This window comes from Microtus pennsylvanicus, chromosome 6 (genome assembly GCF_037038515.1).
Source record: "Microtus pennsylvanicus isolate mMicPen1 chromosome 6, mMicPen1.hap1, whole genome shotgun sequence".
Taxonomy (NCBI): Eukaryota; Metazoa; Chordata; class Mammalia; order Rodentia; family Cricetidae; genus Microtus; species Microtus pennsylvanicus.
Window position 1 is genome coordinate 23,785,128 of NC_134584.1, and position 6,000 is coordinate 23,791,127.

The window sequence follows — 6,000 nt, forward strand, 5'->3', positions numbered from 1 at the left end:
GCAGTATCAGAATTTCTGAAATTATTGATCACTGGAAACTGTACCTGATAAATGAAAATAAACCCCAGTTAAAAATTCTGGTAGACATAGAATGCAGTCATGTAAAGTAGCAAAGTATAAGAGATGTGTCTATCGTGATGTTTAATAAGTTGATAAATAAAGTAACTTGATAAGTGTTGTATCTTGGGTCCCTTTTCACATTGGACAAGACCCTAAAATCTTATCATTTCAGGAGTAAGTTTTGGGCTAGCTTATCACTTACTCAAAAGGAAAGTTCTTTTTCTTAGGTACTAGGAGAGAATGTCTGCTTCGTGCTTGGGTACCATATTTTGCTGCCTTTTCCTAATGAAATTCTCTACCTTCAGAAATAGAGTTAGTGACATTATTCTAATCTGTTTACTTATCAAAGCAAGAATTGCTTTTGATTATATCCTAAATAAAAAAATCCTCTGTTAGAAATGTATTATTCAAAATATTAGATCAAGACATAAACTATTGAAACCTTTAGATTATGACATACCATGCATTTAAAAGTAAGACATTTCTTAGTCTTTTCTATCCCCATTTTTATGATCACTTTGACTGCCTTTTTCAGTGGTTCTTCTTCTGATAAAAACACCTAAGATGAGAAATAAAGCCAAAGGAATTTATTTGAAAGATGGAGAAATCACTTTAAAGATGTGTAGAAATGAGATGTGAATGGGTTGGAAGCTAGCAAATACAGAGATCGTCTAAAATTTCCAGTCAGGAAAAATGAGAAATGACATAAATAAAAGACTTATCTTTTTCCATATGGAAATAAGGCTATAGAATCCTGGAATGTTTATATGATAATTTCTGGCATGCTTAGAATTAAAGGCACATAGCAGAAATGTAAGTCTTAGTTGTGGGTAAAAACTATAGCTAGGTAAAGAGTTTCAGAAAAAGGCCAAAGACAAAAAGATGAACATATTGACAACCATAATTTCACTGTCCTAAAGAAGATGAATAACTCTGAGTATTTATATATCAGCTGTATAACATCTCAAAAAATATTAACATTGCAAGTTCTACAAAATTGGTTGGGACAGAAAGGAACAACTCCAACTGACTACTTCTCTCTCCGAAATGTCATCTTGTCGCTTTATAGACAACAAAATACATTTTTAAATTTGATACCCTTGCATGATTTTTAAAACTCATTATATATAGATACATACTTTCATACTTCAGAGAACAGAATCCTTGCCAAATTAACAAGAAGAAAAAGATAGACGAAAAAAGGAAGCCTGAGGAATGGAATAGGGAGAATAAACATGTGATTCTTGTTAATTTTCAGAGTTATCTTAACTTGGTTTTATTTTGTTTTTTTTTTTTTAATTAACTGCAGGCAAGTGAGAGACCTTTCATGAACATGTGATTTAAATAGAACAAGTTTCCTTTCTCTTTGAGGCAATGATTACAGAGAAAGGTTGACATTTCTCTCTGAGTAAATGTCCATTATACACTACAATAGATAGTTTTGTGTGCTCTTCAGACGGCCACATGATTCTTACTGTCATATTATTTCCTGAACTATATTTGAAACTCTCTTACTTGTGAAAATTTCAATAAGAAATATTGTCTTATAGCCACAAAAATGGAAGTGATTGCAAGTGAAAATATACCTAAAGGCACCAAAGTTCTGATCTCTAGAACAGTTCCTTAAGTGAGGCATGCAAGTTATGAATGTCTATTGTGCAACATTTGACACATGTTAATTTGCTTCATGGACATCAAATTTCAAATGGACACAATTTCTATAGAAAACTAGGACTAGACACTTAAAGACAGACTGGAGAAAAAGACACATTTCAGTTTATCAAACCCATTATTACATAACTCCCTTTCCACCCTGTATTAAAGAAATGGCAGCATAATTTCATGCTAGTCCCGGTAGTGCCAATTTTTAATCATCTGTCATGGTATCTCAAAGTGCGTTTCTGTGTTCACTTGAGCTGTTCCTCAAACAGTGATACTCCCCAAACTAAAATGCAACCACAACCATTCTAAACATAAACTTTTAATTTAAAAATATTTTTGCATTTACAGAAAAGTTGCAAATGCCTAGAGTTCCTATTATGACTATTTTTCCTGTTTCTGACATGATACATTATAAAGAATTTGACATAAGCAAGGTGCAGGCATTGAAATATTGAAAAATTATGGATCACTTGCTTATTTAAATATCTTTCGTCCTCTCTTCATGTTCTTTTGTCTTTCTCAGGGTCCAATGCAGATAACTGTGGGTGTATCCAGTTTTCCTGTATCATTAGCATCTGAACAAAGGGAGTTTTCAAGACTTACCTTGCTTTTGCTCAATGTTTGTGAAAACTCTAATGAGTGTTGCTCAGGTATTCTGTGGAATATTCTTTAGTTTGAGTTCATTTAGAGTAAGGAAAACAATGTATGGGCCTGGGGAAGAAAGATCACATATTGAGAGCATCTAATCTGTAAGTAATTGAACTTTGATTATGTTAACCTCCTTATTTTAAGACTATCTACAGTTCTCCAGTGCAAAATCTTTGCTTAGTTTGAAGCAGTAAAATACTGAGTTGAGCCAATTTACTTATGAGCATGAGAACTTCCTCTTCTTTATTGGAGGAGTCCCTGTAGTTATTCAAAACGCACAACTATAGTACTTACTATGTATGTTTCAGTGTTCAGTAGCAACAGAGTTTTCCAAAATCAGTGGTCAAACTTCATCACATCTGTGATATGGAGTTTTCGAATGTGTCCCAAAGAAATAAAATTTATTGTTTGTAAAATACAATTTAGTAAGCTAAATATTATGGATATAGATCCACTGTTTTCCTTGTATCAAACATTAATAAATTTCGTCAAACTAAAATAATCAGTAACATGATTTCTTTTAAATATCATATCCAAGTCTAGTATCATCCAAGAATAAAATCAACTTTATTTGTTTGCCTTTTAATTTTTTCCATAATTATTTACCTTTATAAAAATTTGGGGAAATCCAGCACTATTTCATTTTTCACTGTAAAAAATTTTTAATTGACTACTTTTAATTTTATGTTTGGTGTGTGTGTGTGTGTGTGTTTGTACATGTGTGAGCCTACACACGCAAGCACACATGTATATGAAAATTACTCTAGGGCAAATGGGGAGTTTGTAGCATGGCAAGCTTGAGATGATTCTTCCAACCTGAGGATGACATTCAGTTTGCCAGGTTTGCTCATCTGCTCTGCCCTTGTGTGACTATTTTTATTGATGAAATAGCCATGGAAGGTTTTCATCATATGGTTTTGAAAGTCTTGTGCTTAAAATTACTTGAACATAGGTTAATTTTCTAGGATATGAAAGAATATTACAAACATCTACTATTGTGTTCATTTTCAGATATAAGTAATATTTTACAGTATTCACATATGTTGGGGAATACTATTTTAAGGCATGTTGCTTTTGTTTATGCTGCATTTGTCTAACTCTGTGAAGCTGTGATTATTTGCCTATATAAATCACCTGATTATCTAATAAAGAGCTGAACAGCCAATAGTGAGGCGGGAGAAAGTATAAGCAGTGCTGCCAGGCAGAGAATATAAATGAAAGGAGAAATCTGGAAGGGGAAGGAATAAGAGTAGAAGGACAGGAGGTTGTCAGGAGGAGACATCGAGTCACCCAGGTAGCCACGGAATAAGAGTGAAAGAAGGATACACAGAAATAAGAAAAGAAAGGGGATATAGATGCCTCCCAACTAAAAAAAATGGGTAAGGAAAATGTAAAACATTTGCACAATGGATTACTACACAGTGATTTAAAAAAATGACATCTTCAAGTTTACAGACAAATGGATGAATCTAGATAAAAACATATTGAGTGAGGTAACCCAGACCCAGAAAGACAAATATAATATATACTCACTAAGTGGCTTTTAGACATAAAGAAAAACCAGAAAAAAAAAAAAAAGAAAAACCAGCATACAGTCCACAACTGCAGAAAACCTAGACAACACAGAGGACCGTAAGAAACAGATACATGAATCTACAAAGGAAGAAGAAAAAGACAAGATCTCCTGAGTAAATTAGGAGTCTTGGGGTCATGGAAGAGGGTAGAAAGGGAGGGGGAGGAAGGGAGGATAGGGAGAAAAATTATTAGCTCAATAAAAACAATAAGGGCTGGAGAGATGGCTCAGTGGTTTAGAGCATTGCCTGCTCTTCCAAAGGTCCTGAGTTCAATTTCTGGCAACCACATGGTGGCTCACAACCATCTGTAATGAGGTCTGGTGCCCTCTTCTGGCCTGCAGACATACACACAGACAGAATATTGTATACATAATAATAAATAAATAAATATTTAAAAAAAATAAAACTAAAAACAATAAAAGAAAGAAAAGGAAAAAAGGGACAAAAGGTAGGCAGGAAAATTTAATAAAAGCTGGCTAGAAACAAGTAGAGCTAAGACAGGGCATTCATAACAAATAATAAGCCTCTGGGGGTTTTATTTGATAACTGTGCGGTGGCCAATCCCCAAAAGAGTAAAAGAGAGTAATAGGAGTAAAAATCATTAACAACTCACACACTTAGTATTTTACTAATATTTGAAAAGCAGTTTCCAATATTTAGTATTTTCTTTGTTCTATAGTAGATTTGTATATATGGCTTATTTGAATGTCCATAGTTAAATTTGTGTTTGTTTCAAATTTGTCACTATTTTAAAACCTTGCTACTGCCACTAGCCTTGAAAAAAAAGTTTCCTCAATATATAAAGGCATTTTGTTTGTATTTTAATAAATAAAGCTAGCCTGAGGATCAGAATAGTAAAATAGCCATCCTGGCCAGCCTTATAGACCAGGCAGCAATGGCGCACACCTTTAATCCCAGAAGCCGCACTAGCTTGCCACATAAACGAGGCAGTAACAGTGCACAGCATTAATCCCAGGACTAAAGACGATTATAAAACGGAAGGAGGCTCCTCTCAGACACAGTCTCATTTTGAGATTCCTGGAGTCAGTGGCTGGCTGTTTTGCTTTTCTGACCTTCAAGTTGAACCTCATTTTCTGTCTCTGAATTTTTATTAATTGTGCTTCAGGTAAACACATATAAAGATATAGAATTCAGTAGACACTGTTGAGTAACCCTACAAAATATTTACTCATATTCTGACATGTCCATCAACTAGATGAAACCTTTAATTGATTTATATATGCTTCTCATTTTTGTCATATTTGTTAATAATTAATGGTTTGCATTATTATAACTTCCATAAATGCTAACGAAATTAACTCTTCCATGTATTACTAACAATTAAAATGTCTTATTTGATAAATTGGTAATTTTTAATTTCTGTGAATGACTTTTTTTTAAATCTTTTTTTTATTGAGAAAATGAGAAAAAAAAAGTTTCCACCTCCTCCCAGCCTCCCATTTCCCTCCCCCTCCTCCCACCCTTCTCCCCCTCTTCCCACCCTTCTCCCCCTCCCTCCACTCCTTTCTCCCTCCCTTTCCAGTCCAAAGAGCAGTCAGGGTTCCCTGCCCTGTGGTAAGTCCTAGGTCCTCCCCCTCCGTCCATATCTAGGAAGGTGAACATCCAAACTGGGGAGCCACCTTAGGGTTGGCAAGAGATTTGAACCTAGAGTGGCTCCCAGGTGCCCAAGCCGAGGTCCCCAGTTAATTCCTTGGGCAGCTGAGGATAGGGAACCTGAAATGACCCTATCCCATAGCAATACTGACGAATATCTTGCATATCATCATAGAAACTTCATCTGGTGATGGATGGAGATAGAGACAGAGACCCACACTGGAGCAGTGGACTGAGCTCCCAAGGTCCCAACGAGGAGCAGAAGGAGGGAGAACAAGAGCAAAGAAGTCGGGACCACGAGGGGTGCAGCCACCCACTGAGACTGTGAATGACTTTTTTATATCTGAATCTTTTTGAGTATTTGAAATATTTTCCAACAATGTATTTCTTGTGTATGTGTGTGGTATGTACGTATGTGTTATGTGTTCCTATGTGTGGGCTT